The sequence below is a fragment of the Scyliorhinus canicula genome, chromosome 15 (genome assembly GCF_902713615.1).
Source record: "Scyliorhinus canicula chromosome 15, sScyCan1.1, whole genome shotgun sequence".
NCBI classification, from domain to species: domain Eukaryota; kingdom Metazoa; phylum Chordata; class Chondrichthyes; order Carcharhiniformes; family Scyliorhinidae; genus Scyliorhinus; species Scyliorhinus canicula.
In genome coordinates this window covers 109858513-109876101 of record NC_052160.1, presented here as the reverse complement: position 1 = coordinate 109876101, position 17589 = coordinate 109858513, and the positions used below count along the sequence as shown (strand labels likewise).

The window sequence follows — 17589 nt, the reverse complement described above, 5'->3', positions numbered from 1 at the left end:
TTTGTACATGAATCTTTTCAAAGCATAATTTCAAAATCGATGATTTCTCAACCAGGTTTAGATCTTCAGGAAATCTCAAGATATTTGACTAAAATGAAATTTCCTAGCATCACGGGCAACACAAATTAAGAATATCTATCTCCGAATCTTTAACAGCAACAAAACTATGAATCAATTTTGATAAGTTCTTGTAAATTGCCATTATTTAAATGCAACAAACCATTTTTCTTTAACGAATGTTACCAACTGGTTGAACAACATTTGAAATTGTGCACCATGCCTGAAGGCTCCAAAAGGCATGCATCTGTCCTGTCCTGTAATGGTCCAACAAAATGCTGGCAGATGGGTCAGTAGTGTGAACAGTATGATCATTTCAATGACCCCATTCACATTTGTCGAACATTTGCCTCTTTGCTGCCCAAAGTTGGAATGCCAATTGCCCCCTTTAACATTTTGGTGAAGAACTATTTTTTCCTACGTTCCTAATTTTCAAGTTTCACATTCCCCAGCACGTGAATCCCTCTCCAAACTGAACAATCCTCCTGAATCAATGTTGCCATTTCCTTAGTAATCATGAACCTTTCAGTTACTCACCCCCTTTCACATCATTTTTTCACGTTCTCAGGGCTCCCCTGAAACCTGGAATCATCAGTGTTTGCTTCTGTATCCTCTCAATGACAATAATGTGTTGTGATTAGACATTAGAATTGCATGCAGTACTCCAGATGGGGTCTTTGAAAAACCCTTGCAACGCAACAATACAGTATCTTCTGCTTTGCATTTGATCCAATGTCTCTTCAATTCAATGCTTTATTTGATATTTTTACTACAGCTGAGCATTGTGCTGATGCTTTCCTAGATCTGTCGGTTATGCCCGATCTTATCCTGATTGGCATTTAGCCACATTGCTGATATTTCCTTTTTTGTTCCTTTGCACCATCTCAATTTTTACTCATCCAGAATGATTTATGTCTCCAGTCTATTCGTCCTGATATAACTAATCCAAATTCTTTTGAATTTTGTTGCCTTTCATTATTTGCTCTGTCTCCTGCTTTGTTGTTCCCTGCAAATTCATGAATCAAATTTCAGATACCGTGCCAAAAGTCTATAAAAAATAAACAGTATAAAAAATAAACAGTAGACTATCATTTCAAGCTATTTTTCTATGTCAAAGCAAAGTGCTTTCAAGCTTAAAGCCTTCTTTGCTGAGCAGAAATTAAATTAATTTATCGCTGGCATTTTGACCATGCATCCTTAAGGAATTAAAAATTAGTTGCGCTTAGCAGTAGAATAATACAAGATGTAGTACATCTTGGGCCAGTCTAGCTCAGTTGGCTGGGCAGCTGGTTTGTGATGCAGAGCGAGGCCAACGGTGTGGGTTCAGTTCCCGTACCGGCTGAGATTATTCATGAAGGCCGTTTTCTCAACCTTGCCCCTTGCCTGAGGTGTGATGATCCTCCGGTTAAATCATCACCAGTCAGCTCTTGTTGTCAAAGGAGAAAGCAGCCTATGGTCATCTGGGACTATGTGACTTGACTTTACTTAAATATATCAGTATACACAATAATGTATATCAGTACACAAAATAATGTATCACCCAACTGACCACCAGCAATTCCACAAATATAGCTCACCACGTTATAATAGTTCAAGATCAATAGCTACGGTCTATTTCTACTTTGCCGGAAATGGACAAAAAAACAACTTTTCACCACCGCACCTCGGTAAAGTAATAGCAGTGGGAACAGGACTAGCTTTGAGGAATTTCCTCACCACAGGCAAGTGTTTCCACTTGAATGTGTTCTGTTTTTGCAGTGCAGATCACTGATGTTACCATAACCAACACAAAGGATTATAAAATTATAAACACAGATTCCATTCAGCACCATTTCCGTCTCTGCAGCCTTTTGTGCTAATTTGAAAAACATTGCCTGGAAGTGGACCCCAGTTGCAAAACCACTAAGAGGAGGGTGGTGTAAACACTCTGCTTTCCCTAGCCCACAAGCAGTGCTCTAAAAACCTTCTCACAAGGCGAAACTTTAAGTGGCAGGTGTCCTGCAGCCTGGAAATTATGCCAGGCCACAGATAAAGCTGTGAAAAAAAGCTGGAATCCTCATTAAAATATTTAAATGGGCAACCCACTTCCTGGGCGTAGGTTGATTGCTCATTCCTTGTCCTACCCCTACTAAACCTGGAATTGGGAGGGAAGGAGATTGGTTGTGTTGGGCATTTTTAAGTCTATCCTCAGTTCTAACCCATCAATTTTGGATGTCCCATCCAGTCCTTTGCCTTAGCAACTAATTGCTGATTTGGAAGTTAGACAAATGTCTTCAAAATCCCAGGTGTCAAATGTGGTGATGTGCATCACTGTAAATACACAAGGGGTTAATGTAAATACATGTAGACTAGCTAGACACTAGAGGGAGCACCAGAGACATCACACACACACACTCAACCAATAGATCAGTTAGATAGGACACGACCAATGGGCATTCACGATACGCACAGAGGTGACATGACCACAGGGGGGCATTACACCAACACATATATAAAGGATATCACGCACATGATCTGCCTCTTTCCAGTGGAGACACTCAGTGAGTAGAGACACAGGGTTGATTCAATATCACTCCCACCATGTGGATTGTAGCAGACTGGTTAGTCAGTCTGGGTAGCTATAGAAGGATTAACAGTAGTGTCGAACCCGAGTAATAGAAGTGTAAATAGTTTAATAAACGTGTTGAAGTTATCTCCACGTCAGAACCTTCCTTTGTCAAGTGCACCACAAGGAAGCCGCTTATGCTACACCTAGAGCATAACAAAACATCAAATATCAGCTTGCATTTCTCAGTCCAGCATTTCAAAAACAGTTTTAAATACAACGTAACAGGTTTAAACATAACTTGTCTAGCTCAATTTCCCAGCAAGTTTGCTTAAAGTCACCAAAAGCTTCATTTCATCTTTATTCATATACTGCCACACAGTTGTGCCATTTTATTGCTAAAACACAAAACAGTAGAGCAAGTCTAATAGGTTAATGTTGTCCCGAAGGCATTTTGTTTAAATCTCTGTGTACAGTGTTAATCTCATGGAGAGGTTACTGCTGTAAAAACATGCCTGGAGATACGTTTGACTTGAGATTGGCGTAAAACAATTGCCTTTGTGTTTCATGGTTGAGCTGTTGTTCAGGTGAATGCATCGGATGCAAGCTAAGTGCCATCTTTTAAATGGAAGGCTTTCAGAAAGTCCTCATTTGATCAACAATTTTCCTCATATTTCGAAGCTTGACCTCTGCTTTCCAAAGGATCTAATTTGAGTCGGTGTTATCCGGCGCATGTTAACATTCCAATCTTCCTTGTGAGCTGCGGCCTATCATTCACTCAACCTCATTGCATGCCTGAAAGGAATATGATAAAGGAGCTGCACTCCGAAAGCTAGTGATTCCAAATAAACCTGTTGTACGTCAACCTGGTGTTGTAAGACTCCTTACTGAATGGAATATCTAAAGCATTGAACATGTAAATGATTTCCATTCTAGAAGGGTAGAATAATTCGGGCAGCACGGTAGCACAAGTGGATAGCACTGTGGCTTCACTCACCAGGGTCCCAGGTTCGATTCCCCACTGGGTCACTGTCTGTGCGGAGTCTGCACGTTCTCCCTGTGTCTGCGTGGGTTTCCTCCGGGTGCTCCGGTTTCCTCCCACAGTCCAAAGACGTGCTTGTTAGGTGCATTGGCCATGATAAATTAACCTTAGTGACCCAAAAAAACGGTTAGGAGGGGTTATTGGGTTACGGGAATAGGATGGAAGTGAGGGCTTAAGTGGGTCGGTGCAGATTCGGTGGGCCGAATGGCCTCCTTCAGCACTGTATGTTCTAATATCAAATGAATTAAACAATCTTAATTTAAAAGAATGAACGTAGCTGTGCATAGTCAAGAAACTACTTGTACAAGGAATTTGGCCTGTTTCAGTTATTGAAAGACATTGAAAATCTTCAGTTTTATCTAACATAAGATGCAGCATTGTCTAGAATATCAACTTCTGAGGAAGGATAACATATTTGAGCGATTCGAGTAAGGGTGGCAGATCTCCTTTCCCAAAAGATGGGTTGTTACTACAATCGATGATAGTTTCCTGGTCACTATTACTGAGGCTAGCTTTGTATTCCAGGTTTATTAATTGAATTTAAATTCCACCCACTGTTATAGTGGGATTTGGATCCATGCCCCCAAAGGATTTAGCCTGGGCATATGGGGTAATAGTCCAGTGACAATACCACTGTGTCATTAACTCTCAACTTGCTTTATGTGTTTGAATTGGCCTTTTCATATTCTTGACATTAATGTCATGTTTGTGTTTTCATAATATTCCAGGTATTCTATTACTCTTATCCATCTGATGATATGTTAGAGCAGTGGTTCCCAAACCTTTTCCTGGTGTGGCCCCGTTCTAATGCCTCAGACTTTATGTGATTTGCGAAGAGGTTCGAGAGTGTTGGGTGGCTGGGGTAGGAGGCAGCTTGAGTTTTGAGTTGTTTGGGGCGGGGGGTGGAATTGAGTGTGTCCCCTGCTCCTTTTCCCCCATCTTCCCCTCCTAACCTTCAAAGGCTGACTATGCAGATAGAGGATGGCACAATGGCTAAGTTTAGTAAAAAGATCTCCATATTGAGCAGTGTTTAATCGTAACACACTGGGGTACTTAGAACGTTGCTACAGTTTACGTCCACTAGCATTGGGTTTCTTTTGTTTAAGATATACAATTAATATGTGACTTTAGTGTCACTAACTTTGTGTTTGCTCACCAATTTGGGGAAATTATTTGTAGGACCAGTTGACAACATATCCCGAATAGCACTACAGAAGAATAGCTCCTTTTTGCAACAACTGGACATTAATTCTGAAGTGTTTTGCGATGTCGGAGACAATGGGATTTTAACCCACACATGACAGGTAGGCAAGGGTTAGAGGGGAATGTTAAATCATCAAATGTGCAATACCTGTTCTGCTGCGAATGTACCTGATTCCATTTCAACCACAGTGAATTTGGGGGAACCCTAAGTAATCCCATTCTGGTAAAGCTGGAAAGGCCGTTTCTATATTTTGACAGCCAATAAAAGGTAATGCTAACTGACGTGTTTTCCAAGGTTCAGGAAATTTGGCGGCTAAGGGGAGACGGCGAAAAGGAGATTCAGCAAGTGAATACTAATTATAGCACTGCTTGTGGGCCAGAAGGAGCAGAAATACTTCTTCCAGCCTTTCACTCAAAATCTTATGCCACAATTATTCATTCTCATCTCCATATCAGTAATGTTTCCTCTTTCTTCCCAGGTCGGACTTCCCAGCGCCAGTCACTGCCTCCTAATTACCAGCCTGCATTGCTCCTGGCTCCCTCTTTCAACTGGCGTTCCGACCCTCGGCAACCCCAATCTTTCCTTTTTGTCGAGAACTGTCTCTAATGTTTCCAGGCTGCAGCCTACTAACACTGGCTTTCCCACCTGGCTGCCTCAAGGTTGCCGAACTGGGTGCCTGCTAAGTAGTAAAATTGGAACAAAAATGGCAATGAGATCCTACTGTTAAATTCACTTTCCAAAATTGCCAGATTTTACTCCCACTCTGCTCTCCCCTGTTCCCTGCAAATGCAGGGGCCGGTTTTCCATTTGTTTTACAGTCCTTAACCTGATCAACAAAAATATCAGTTTCTTTGAAACAATCAATTAATCTGACTCTTTACAATGTTCAATGGTTTAGTGCATGATAAACTTTAACTAGCAGCTATGAGTAGAAAAAGCTAACGTCAGCTTTATCATCTAAAGAGCTTTGCTCACAACAAGAGACTTGACGACACAAAAGGAGGCCATGCAGCTAATCATGAGTCATCCACTATAACAAGTCACTGGGGTTGTTGTAAGTATATTACTTTGGTTGAACCAATTAAACTAAATTCAACAAACTAAGGGACAATTCAAAAGAGCATACTACATCAAAGAAAAACAAATTGCAAAGGAAACTTAAAACATGAAACCAAAAGATGATTAATCCAGTTGATAAAACACACCAGTTCCCATGGTCGCCCACAGGGCATGGAAGACCTTGATGCTGTCGGCCTCTTTAGGGACACTCGACAACGTATATAGCTACGGAAGAGAGGGAGACAGTTGGGTCCAATTAAGGGGCAATTTAGCATGGCCATTCCACCTACCCCGCACATCTTTGGGTTGTGGGGGTGAGACCCACGCAAACAGGGAGGACCCTGCGTCCCTTTGAAAATCTCGGCACATATCACATAACCACACTACACAGTTGAGTAAAGTAATGAAGTCATGAAAGTGACTGAAATTGATGTGAAGGCCAAATACATTGTACAATGAGAGACTTTCTTTCTAGATGGAATTATGTTTTAAGATCTGAACTTTGGAGAAAAAATAATAGTAAAATATATATGAATATCTGGACTTAAAATGAATAAAAAGTCCACAACATAGAACCACTCTGATGAAGAGCATCCAGACTGGAAACGTTAGCTCTGTTCTCTCTCCACAAATGCCATCAGTCCCGCTGAGATTTGAACAAAACTAGAAAGAAAGACAGAAGCTTTGACAAAGAGTCATCCAGACTCGAAATGTTAGCTCCCTTCTCTCTCCACAGATGCTGTCAGACCTGCTGAGATTGTCCAGCATTTTCTGATTTGATTCCAGCATCCGCAGTAATTTACTTTTATTTTCTCCCTTGGCTGAAAATTACACAATTCTGCAGGTCGAGCATTGTGTTTCTGCTCAGAGACCAGCGGAACTTGTCACATGTTCTCAGTTTTATTTTACATTAATTTTAAGTTCACAATAATTTGCATAAATTACAAAGGAAAAATAGCTAGACTTATGACTGAAAACAATTTTACAGACAGCAAGTGACTGTTCCGTACAACCTTCATCTTGCAGACTGACTGACTGAGCATCCAACCAGTTCCTAATTGAAACCTTGACAATTAAGGGGACATCATGAAATGCTCGTTACTCCTGATAGATCATTGCAACTGCCAGTCAGCATTATGTATTGTTTATGACAGAAACGAGTTTCATGCTTCACAAAGCAGTCACGAAAGACTGATTGTGTCATATTGGAATGCATGATGTGTGTTACTTTGGTTAAGAAATGAATTCAAATGAAATTTTAATTAATGACAATTCCAGGAAGTGACAAGAACATCCTGGTAGATTATGTATGCAGAGGTGAAACAGTTCATTTATATTTGGAGCCTGTCAAGATATATCTGCATCCAGTCACTTTTTTTCCCATTGAAGACAAAGAACAGTTAAATTGAGTGGACTCAATGTGATAGATGGATTTCAATACAAGTAAATGTCAGGTTACCCATAATATTCAAAAGAAGATCGATCCAGGTATTATTTAAATATTGAAAAACTAGTTACAGTGGAGGTTCAAAGAGGTTTGAAGATCGCTGTCTATGCCACTAAAAACAAATCAAGAAAGATAATGGCATGATCGCCTTGGGCGAGAATGCAAAGCAGAGAATATTTTGCTACATCTGCACAAGGCCCTGGTGAGACCACATCTGGCAGACAGTTCTGGGCACTGCACCTTAGACAGGGTATATTGACCTTGGAAGGAGTGCAGCATGGATTCACCAGACTGATACCAGACCTAATAGAGTTAGATTATTGAGGAAAGATTGCATCAATATGCATTCCCTGGAACATAGGTGAAGGGGTGTTTGGTTGAAAGGTTTTGAAAGGGATTGATGGAGTAATTAGAGATAAATGTTTTCTGCTGCTGAGGAGTCTAGGACAAGGGAACATTGGACTGCATTTTTATCTTTGAGGCAGGTAGCAGGAATCAGGAGATTTCCCAGCTTGGTGCACCCGCCTCGGGAGAAAGCGGCTGCAAAGACAGAGGGTGGAATTCTTCGTCAGCGTGATTCTCCGTTTTGCCAGCACCCGGGGCTTCTCCATAATGGGAAACCCTATTGACCAGCCGGCTTAAGGGAGAATCCCGCCGGCGGGCCAGGGCAGAAAAGTGGTACGGTGGGGCGGAGAATCCAGCCCACGATTTTCATTGTGGTGATTTCAGGTGCAGACTGCAGTTGGGCCAGTTGACCTCAGAAAAAGAAAACTCCAGGAGCTGCCGGGTGCTGAAACAGGATGCAGGAACGGTCAGCCTGGGTGCTGTGGGAATTTGTTCCAGTTATAATAAACAGCGTGAGACTCTCTAGTACTCACCATTCACACTCCCTTATCCCCAACATACTTTCCATGCCTACCTATGCCACTTATGCCATTCACCCCCACCCCCGTAGCCCCATGTTGATCAATGCCAAACCCACTCATCCCCCAAGGCCCCTCATGTGCTTCCATGCCCATCCACCGACTGTGTAGAACCAACAAACCCTCTGGTGACAATGTAATATGTTTCAAATAAAGCTTTAAAAAAGTAATTCACTGATAACTTTCCACTTTGATTTTAAAAACTCACACTACAGAAAAAAAATGTCAATCTTCCAAACGCTTTAAAGTATCAATAGCAAAAATTGCAAGCACTTGAAACCTTTTTATCTTACGTAAATTGACAGAACAGATCAGAGAGCAAGAGTTGTCAAGCAAGTAATGTTTTCCCTGAGCTCAGCTCTTGTAATAGTCAAATGGCTGTCTTGGCTTTTTCTTTTAAGTGGAAACCTATCAATGAATGATATTTTTAAATACATTTTTTAACACATCCTATTATTACTATAGAGTTCATTGATTCAATATGGTGGATGAATTGGCATGGAAGTGTCATTGCATTTCATGGGGGCCATGCGGGATGGGTGGGGGCATAGTTTTGCATGGACGGCATGGGTAAGAGCTTTTGAACTTGCCCTTTAAAAGGTTCCCTTCTCACAACTATGGGTTACAACATCTCTTGAGGTGCCATGAACCACAGGTGCTTCACAAGCTGGCTCGACTTGGAGAACTCCGACGTGCCTCTGCCCACAATGCAGCCGGCCATGTTGTCAATTACAAGGTGCAGGCCCGTGACCCAAATCAGCCCACAACCTTAAATAACACTGTGAAAAATTGGAAATCCCAGGAATAGGGTTGAGAATCCTGGAATCAGGAATCTCATCCCTCTACAAAGTCTCCCCAACTCCATGAAAATCTAGTCCATTATCTTAAAATCGGAAACCAGGTTTATGGGAAGAAAAGTTTGGGAATTCTTGATACAAAGAGTTGCAAAATTGAAACTAAGTACAGCGGGTTCAATTCCTGTACCAGCTGAGAATTCTGAATTCTCCCTCTACGTACCCGAACAGGCACCGGAATGTGGCGAGTGGGGGCTTTTCACGGTAACTTCATTGCAGTGTTAATGTCAGCCTACTTGTGACAATAAAGATTATTTATTTATTTTATTTTATTTAGTAGATGCTGGTTTAACTAATATTAAGTTGATAGTTTTTGCTCGGCAAGAGGAGACAGTTCTAACTAAATCAACCATGCTGTCATTGAATAGTGGAACAGATTCAAGGGGCTGAATGGCCTCCTATTACTTCTATATTCCTAATGTACAGTAAATTGGAATCTGTCGCAACAATGTAAGAAATAAGAAATCCAATTCTTTTTTCTATTTAACTGAACAGGCTGTTATTTAGTCGCAAGAAGTTATCGCTTTGACCAATCTTAGAGACGTAGGGTTTATGAATCGATATTCTTGCGTAGAATAACGTTGAAAAATGAATTATATTGGTACAGTATTACAAAATGACCATGACTTAGTTTCCTCTGTAATGCCTGTAGTTTCAATTATGGGTGAATGAAGATAGAATAAAATGGGTTGAACTGAACCGTGAAAATGCAGTGGAAAAGGGACAGAATTGCTTAAAAGGTCAATTTTGGTGCAACATAAAGTTTTCTTCACACATCTGCCGGATTTTGTTCAAACTCGTTATTACCAAAGTGTAGCTTCACTTATTGTGTAATTGTTTTTCCTGTGATACGGAAATTTTAATGATTCATTGAATATTTGTACTGGCCTTCATCTCTATGTAAATTTATCCTCACAGTTTTCAGTCTCACTTCTTTACGAGTAGATTAGTTGCCATCCTATTTGAAGGAGTTAATTCACAACATGGTTCCTAGTTCCACTGTTTCTCAATTCCACGACTACATGTGGTGGTTGGAAGAGGGAAGTTGTTGAATTCTGTAAGTTGCATTATCACATACTAAAGAGTTCATAGTCTCTTCTGCAAATGTGAGAAGGAAGCATAGGGCTGGATTATTAGACCCCAATGAGGGCAGGAGTGGAGTTGTGTACCCAGAAGGAAAAAGGCAGTGAAACAGGGAAATAAGAATACTGCTCTGAATTGGTCTTGCATACTTTAAAATGAAACACCAGTAAAAAGGGGAAATAAGAATACTGGTCAGAACTGCTTTTCCCTACTGGGTAAATACGTGCTATTGGCTGGTGTGCAAGTTCCCAGGCATAGCAAGCAGCAGATGCCCATCTGAGAGTTGACGACATGGGGCGGCATGGTGGCACAGCAGTTTGAACTGCTACCTCACAGCGTCAGATATCTGGGTTCAATTCCCACCTTGGGTGACCCAGGTAGGGCTGCTGACACTTGGTGCGGCAGGGCACGGGAAGAGCTGCTCACGCTAGGTGTTGCAGGGCGCAGACAGCTGCTCACACTGGGTGCTGTGGGGAGCAGGCAGGGCTACTGACACTGGGTGTTGCAGGACGCAGACAGCTGCTCACAATGGGTGTTGCAGAGCGCAGACAGAGCATCTCACACTGGGTGTTGCAGAGTGCAGACAGACCTGCTTGTGGTATTTACCACTGATGGATTATACTGTGTAATAAAGCCTCAATTACATTCTACTCTCGTCTCGTCGTAATTGATAGTGCATCAATTTATTACACAGAGATTTTTCAGAGATGGACCACCGCATCAAGGCGGGTCGCCTGCAGCTGCATCCTCAAGCAGACAACGCCAACGAAGACTGCGAACATTGGCTAGCCTGTTTTGAAGGTTACATCGGGTCTGCGCCAGACCCAGAAGCTCCAGATTCTGTACACGCGGCTGAGCTCCAATGTTTTCCCCCTCGTCCAGGACGCGCCAACCTACGTAGAAGCCATGGTGCTACTGAAGGAGAATTACGCTCAGTGGACCAACAAAATCTATGCCAGGCATCTCCTATCCACACGGCACCAACTTCCCGGTGAGTCTGTGGAAGATTTCTGGCATGCCCTGCTCACCCTAGTGAGAGACTGTGACTGCCAGGCTGTTTCAGCCACTGAACACTCGCACCTGCTGATGAGAGACACGTTCGTGACGGGCATAGGGCCTGACTGCATTTGCGGCGACCAAAAAACTAGTGCTCTCGCTTACGGTCACCTCACATACCGTACAGGCCGTACACGGACCACCCCCCTTGTGCATCGTGGAACCCGCTGACGGCCACCCCAACATGGACCCCATCGTTGAAGCTATGCGACATTAGAGGCATTACCTGGCCGGCAGGAGATTCACTCTCCTCACTGACAAATGGTCGGTTGCCTTCATGTTCAACAGCACACAGCGGGGCAAGATCAAATTTTTTTTTTTTTTTTTAAATTTTGATTACCCAATTATTTTTTCCAATTAAGGGGCAATTTAGCGTGGCCAATCCACCTACTCTGCACATTTTTGGGTTGTGGGGGCGAAACCTACACAGACACGGGGAGAATGTGCAAACTCCACACGGACAATGACCCAGAGCCGGGATCGAACCTGGGACCTCAGCGCTGTGAGGCGGTTGTGCTAACCACTAGGCCATCGTGCTGCCCGTGGGCAAGATCAAAAATGATAAAATCTTGAGGTGGAGGATCGAGCACTCCACCTACAAATACGAGATTTTGTATCGCCCTGGTAAATTCAACGAGCCCCCTGATGCCCTATCCCGATGCTTATGTGCCAGTGCACAAGTGGACCGACACCGGACCCTGCACGACAATCTCTGTCACCCAGGAGTCACCCGTTTTTACCACTTCATTAAGGCCCGCAATCTGCCCTACTCCATCGAGGAAGTCAGGGCTATCACCAGAGACTGCCAGGTCTGCGCGGAGTGTAAACCGGACTTCTACTGCTCAGACCGTGCGTGCCTGGTGAAGGCGTCCCGCTCCTTTGAACGCCTCAGCGTGGACTTCAAAGGGCCCTTCCCCTCCACCGACCAAAACATGTACTTCCTCAGTGTGGTCGACGAATATTCTCGATTCCCCTTTGCCGTCCCATGCCCTGATATGACATCTGCCACTGTCATCAAAGCCCTCAACACTATCTTCGCTCTGTTCGGATTCCCTGCCTATGTCCACAATGACCGGGAATAACCGGGGATCCTCATTTATGAGCAGCGACAGTTCCTGCTCAACAGGGGCATTGCCTCGAGGAGGACGACCAGCTACAACCCCAGGGGCAACGGGCAGGTGGAGTGGGAGAATGGGACGGTCTGGAGGGCCGTCCATCTGGCCCTACGATCCAGAAATCTCCCGGCCTCCCGCTGGCAGGAGGTCCTCCCTGACGCACTTTACTCCATTTGGTCGCTCCTGTGCACCGCGACTAACAAAACCCCCCTTGAACGTCTCTTTGCCTTCCCCAGGAAGTCTACCTCTGGGGTTTCGCTCCCAACATGGCTGGCAGCTCCAGGACCCGCTCTCCTCCGTAGACACATGCGACTCCACAAGGCGGACCCGTTGGTTGAAAGGGTACTTCTACTCCACGCCAACCTGAAGTACGCTTACATAGCATACCCCGACGGCCGGCAAGACACAGTCTCCCTCAGGGGCCTGGCACCAGCTGGTTCCTCACACATGCCCCCCGGCGCCACCCTCCCTTCCCCTGGCGCACCCTACCGCAGCCCCCGCTTCAGGACAATCTGTCCTCCCTTTGCTCCCACCCGGGGATGAAGAGGATTTCGACACGCTCCTAGAGTCACCGAAGACCAAACCGATGCCGGAGTCGCCACCAGCACTGCGGCGCTCTCAAAGACAGATGATGGCACAGGACCGCCTAAATTTGTAATATTCTCTGTGATTTTTAAAAGCAACTAATGTGGTAGTCACCACTGATGTATTATACTGTATATATATATATGGGTTTTATGATAAGGCCCCGTACTACAGGTACGGGGGTAGATCCCTGCCTGCTGGCTCCGCCCAAAAGGCGGAGTATAAATATGTGTGCTTTCCGTACTGCAGCCATTTCGTCAGCTGCTGTCGGAGCCAACACATCTCTGTGTAATAAAGCCTCGATTACATAAAACATAGAACATAGAACAGCACAGCACAGAACAGGCCCTTCGGCCCTCGATGTTATGGCGAGCAATGATAACCCTACTCAAACCCACGTATCCACCCTATACCCTTAACCCAACAACCCCCCCCCCCCCCCCCCTTAACCTTACTTTTTAGGACACTACGGGCAATTTAGGATGGCCAATCCACCTAACCAGCACATCTTTGGACTGTGGGAGGAAACCGGAGCACCCGGAGGAAACCCACGCACACACGGGGAGGACGTGCCGACTCCGCACAGACAGTGACCCAGCCGGGAACCGAACCTGGGACCCTGGAGCTGTGAAGCATTTATGCTAACCACCATGCTACCGTGCTGACCTTCTACTCTCGTCTCGTCGTATTTGATAGTGCATCGCTGCTCACGCTGGATGTTGCACGGCACAAACAGAGCTGTTCACACTGGGTGTTGCATGGCACAGACAGTGCTGCTCACACTGGGTGTTGCAGGGCACAGACAGAGCAGCTCACACTGGGTGTTGCAGGGCACAGACAGAGCTGCTCACACTGGGTGTTGCAGGGCACAGACAGAGCTGCTCACACTGGGTGTTGCATGGCACAGACAGTGCTGCTCACACTGGGTGTTGCAGAGAACAGACAGAGCTGCTCACACTGGGTGTTGCAGGGCACAGACAGATCTCCCACCCATGATGTTCACTCTTAAGGGAGAGACCAGAACTGGAGAACAACAGGCAAGGAAAATGTTTTTCTCTCGGAGAGTTGAAAATCTTTTGAATTCCCTTCCCGGGAGAACATAAAACCATCCTCAACTCCACATTTCACTATCCCCTGATAAACTTTGACTCTATTGTTAGTGAAGAAGAACAGCAAAATTTGTGGACGATACTAAAACAGGTGGTAAAGCAGGCAGTGAAGAGGACATCAAATTTGTACAGATGGATATTTTTACAGATGTGACAAGTGAAGCATCAGAGGGATCAGCTAAAGGATCAGGGCAAAATTTGGCAGATGGGGTTTAATGTGGTTAAGTGTGAGGTTCTCCATTTTCGGCAAAAAAATAGAAAGGCAAGTAATATCTAAAGATCAGAGGGTGGTGAATTTGTGGAACTCGCTGTCCCATAGTGAGGTGGAATCGGAGTCATTAAATGGTTTCAAGGAGATAGATATATTTCTGATTAAAAAAACTTGTTTTTTATGGGGAACAGGTGGAGACGTGTATTTGAGACCAGGATGAGGTCAGCCACGATCTGATTGAATGGCGGAGCGGGCTCGAAATGGCTGAATTACCCACTTCTGCTCCTAATTCCTACGTTCCTATAACACTGGAGCAGGAGTAGGCCATTCCTAATTGCTTGCTGCACCTGCATGCTATCTTTTAATGACTCATGAGCAAGGATACCCAGGTTCTTTTGAGCTGCAACACTTCCCAACCCTCAAAATTTATGAAACACCCCGCCTTTGTTTTCTATTCAGAGTAGATAACTTCACACTGAAGACCACAATCCGATCTTGATCTTATTGAATAGCAGACCCGGCTCGGGGCCTGAATAGCCTGCTCCTAATTCATATGTTTGTAAGCTGGAGAAGGTGCTACCATCTTGCAATGCCCTCTATCTCACTTGCCTGGAAAGGCAGGCTGATGCCTCTTCCTTTCTGGAGATTGGCCATCCATCTCAATTGGCCATCCAGCTTCATCCGTCCACCTGCCATTCTAAATTGTTTGGTGAGCGATTGATTCAGCAACCTGGGAAAATTATAGCCAGATGACTATTCCTCCCACAGTGCAGGCTTCTGACCACCAAAGCTGCGGAGAAAATCCTGCATTAATAGTGTTACCTAATATTTTTCTATATACTTCAAAATCAAACTGTAATTTTCTAAATAGTACTCCTTATGGAATTGCTTTCCTGCCCAATGCTAATGAGGATTTCAGCCTGTTTAAACTGAAACAGTTAAAGTTTCTACAAAAGTAATAGAAAAATCTATTTTCCACAAATAATTTGGAGCTATGAAAGTACTGGAGTTAATGCTTGGCATCTAACTCAAATTGCAATTCCTCTAATATAAGTGACAGAAACCCACCGAACAGAAAGTTCATACACCACCCACAACTAGGAAAGCATTAGCTAGAAAGATAAAATGCTGATATTGATCAGGTCAGGAAGCATGTGTGGATTGGAAACAGAGTTAAAGTTCCAAGTTGGTGACCCTTTGTCAGAATGAAAAAGAGAAAGCGTTTGTGGACTAATATAGAAAGGGGTGAAAATTAGACTTTGTTGTTCCTGTTTTATTGGTCAAAGACCAACATGGCCCTAGGATATCTGAAAAACATTGAGCTGATATTGGGGCAAATCTTTTTAAAAATCTTTTGTGATGGTTTAAAATAAAAGTTCAGCTTCTGTGCAGTTTTAGGAGCCTCCCTCCCACCACCCCAGGAAATTGAGCTGTTCTGTTCCACATCTGTTGCACTCACGTTTCTCTGACGTGGATGAAACCTCACAAACTCCCCTCTATAAAAAGGTAAGGACTTTTTTTTAATAAAAGCAAACTACTGCGCATGCTGGAAATCTGAATTAAAACCCCAAAATTCTGGAAAAACTCAGCAGGTCTGGCAGCATCCACGGAGATAGAAGCGGAATTAACGCTTCGAGTTCATGTTACCCTTCAGAGTTAAAGAGAAGGAAAAATGTGATGAATTGTACAATGTCATGTGAGTGTTCCTTTAAGAAATGTTTTTGTCTCATCGCATAGCTTCAGTGATGTCATTGTATGGGTGGAGCTGGGCTGTGGCTCTGTGAGTTTACTTTTACTTTGAGTTTGGACTGGATTGAACTGCACAGGTTGAAAGAAGGATTTCTCTATCTTCATTTTAAAAGCTGTTTCCAAACTGTTTGATAACGTAAAATAGATAATAGCTTTCTAGAAGCAATTCAAACATGCTGTTTGGAAAGGAAACAAGAGTATCCATACCAAGTCTTATACCAGTAAGAGTGTCGTGTGCACCTTTGAAAAGAAGGTTCTGGTTTTTCCTTGGATCTTATTATTAAATTGGAACAGTAAAGGGGGGATTCATTGAGGGTTATACATAGATTACTGTAGCTGTGTGGGGTATTTATGTTTGTAGTTTATAAAACTTCTTGCATGTGCGTGTTAATACAAATGTTAACTGAATTTGTAGAATAAAGTTTTTTTTAAAATTAAAAGCACCTAAGAACTTTGTTGAATAACATCTGCAACACAGGCTCTTGTGCTCATCAAAGCCACATTCAATAAACAGCTGGAGGTCAGGTGAACTCCATGATATACCTTGGAGTTTTCTGAACCCTGGCCTATAACAATAAGAAGGGGTTGGAGGGAGTGGAGCAAAGTCGAAAGTCATTGATTGGTGGGGGCAGAGATATCTTGGGTAAAAGACAGAAAAGTGTTGATGGCAGTGGGAAGGATTGTGGATGGTGCTGATAGTGGCATGGTGGTAAGACAACAGAGTTCTGTTAAGAGGAGGACAAAGGTCAGTGCTCAGTGCAAACAAAGCTAAAGAGCAAGTGACAGATCGCCCAGTTTTATTTTGGTGGGGGGGGGGGGGGGTTGGGTAGGGCTATGCCAGACAAAAGGATTGAAAGAAAGGGAGTTACAATGGAGGAGAAGGGTTACAGTCTAAACTTGTTGAACTCAAAGTTGAGTCACAATAGCTGTAACGTGCCTAACCGGAAGATGTTCAGGGCAGCACGGTAGCATAGTGATTAGCACAATTGCTTTACAGCTCCAGGGTCCCAGGTTCGATTCCCGGCTTGGTTCACTGTCTGTGCAGAGTTCTCCCCGTGTGTGCGTGGGTTTCCTCCGGGTGCTTCGGTTTCCTCCCACTGTCCAAAGATGTGCAGATTAGGTGGATTGGCCATGCTAATTTGCCCTTAGTGTCCCAAATTGCCCTCAGTGTTGGGTGGGATTACTGGGTTATGGGGATAGGGTGGAGGTGTGCAGTTGGGAAGGGTGCTCTTTCCAAGAGCCGGTGCAGACTCGATGGGCCAAATGGCCTCCTTCTGCACTGTAAATTCTATGAAAATGAGGTGCTGCTACTCCAGTTTGTGTTTTTTCTCCCACACAACCGCCCCCTCCCGCCACCTACTGGACCATCTGTCACTTGTTATTTAGTTTTGCTTGCACTGAGCACTGACCTTGGTTCTTCTATTAACAGATTCTGGTATCTTACCTTTATGGCATTGTCAGCACTTTCTATAGTACTTCTCACTTAACACTTTTTCTGTCGTGTGCCAGACACACCTTTGTTGCAATCTCTCCCAGCTCCCACCTACCAC

The 17589-nt window shown here is 43.9% G+C and overlaps 1 protein-coding gene across 1 annotated transcript in view; it reads left to right on the top strand.

Annotated features, from left to right (window-relative positions):
• The window catches only part of LOC119978492 (metabotropic glutamate receptor 4-like), a 1510615-nt gene that overhangs the window by 715654 nt on the left and 777372 nt on the right, over positions 1–17589 (top strand). The window lies entirely within an intron of this gene.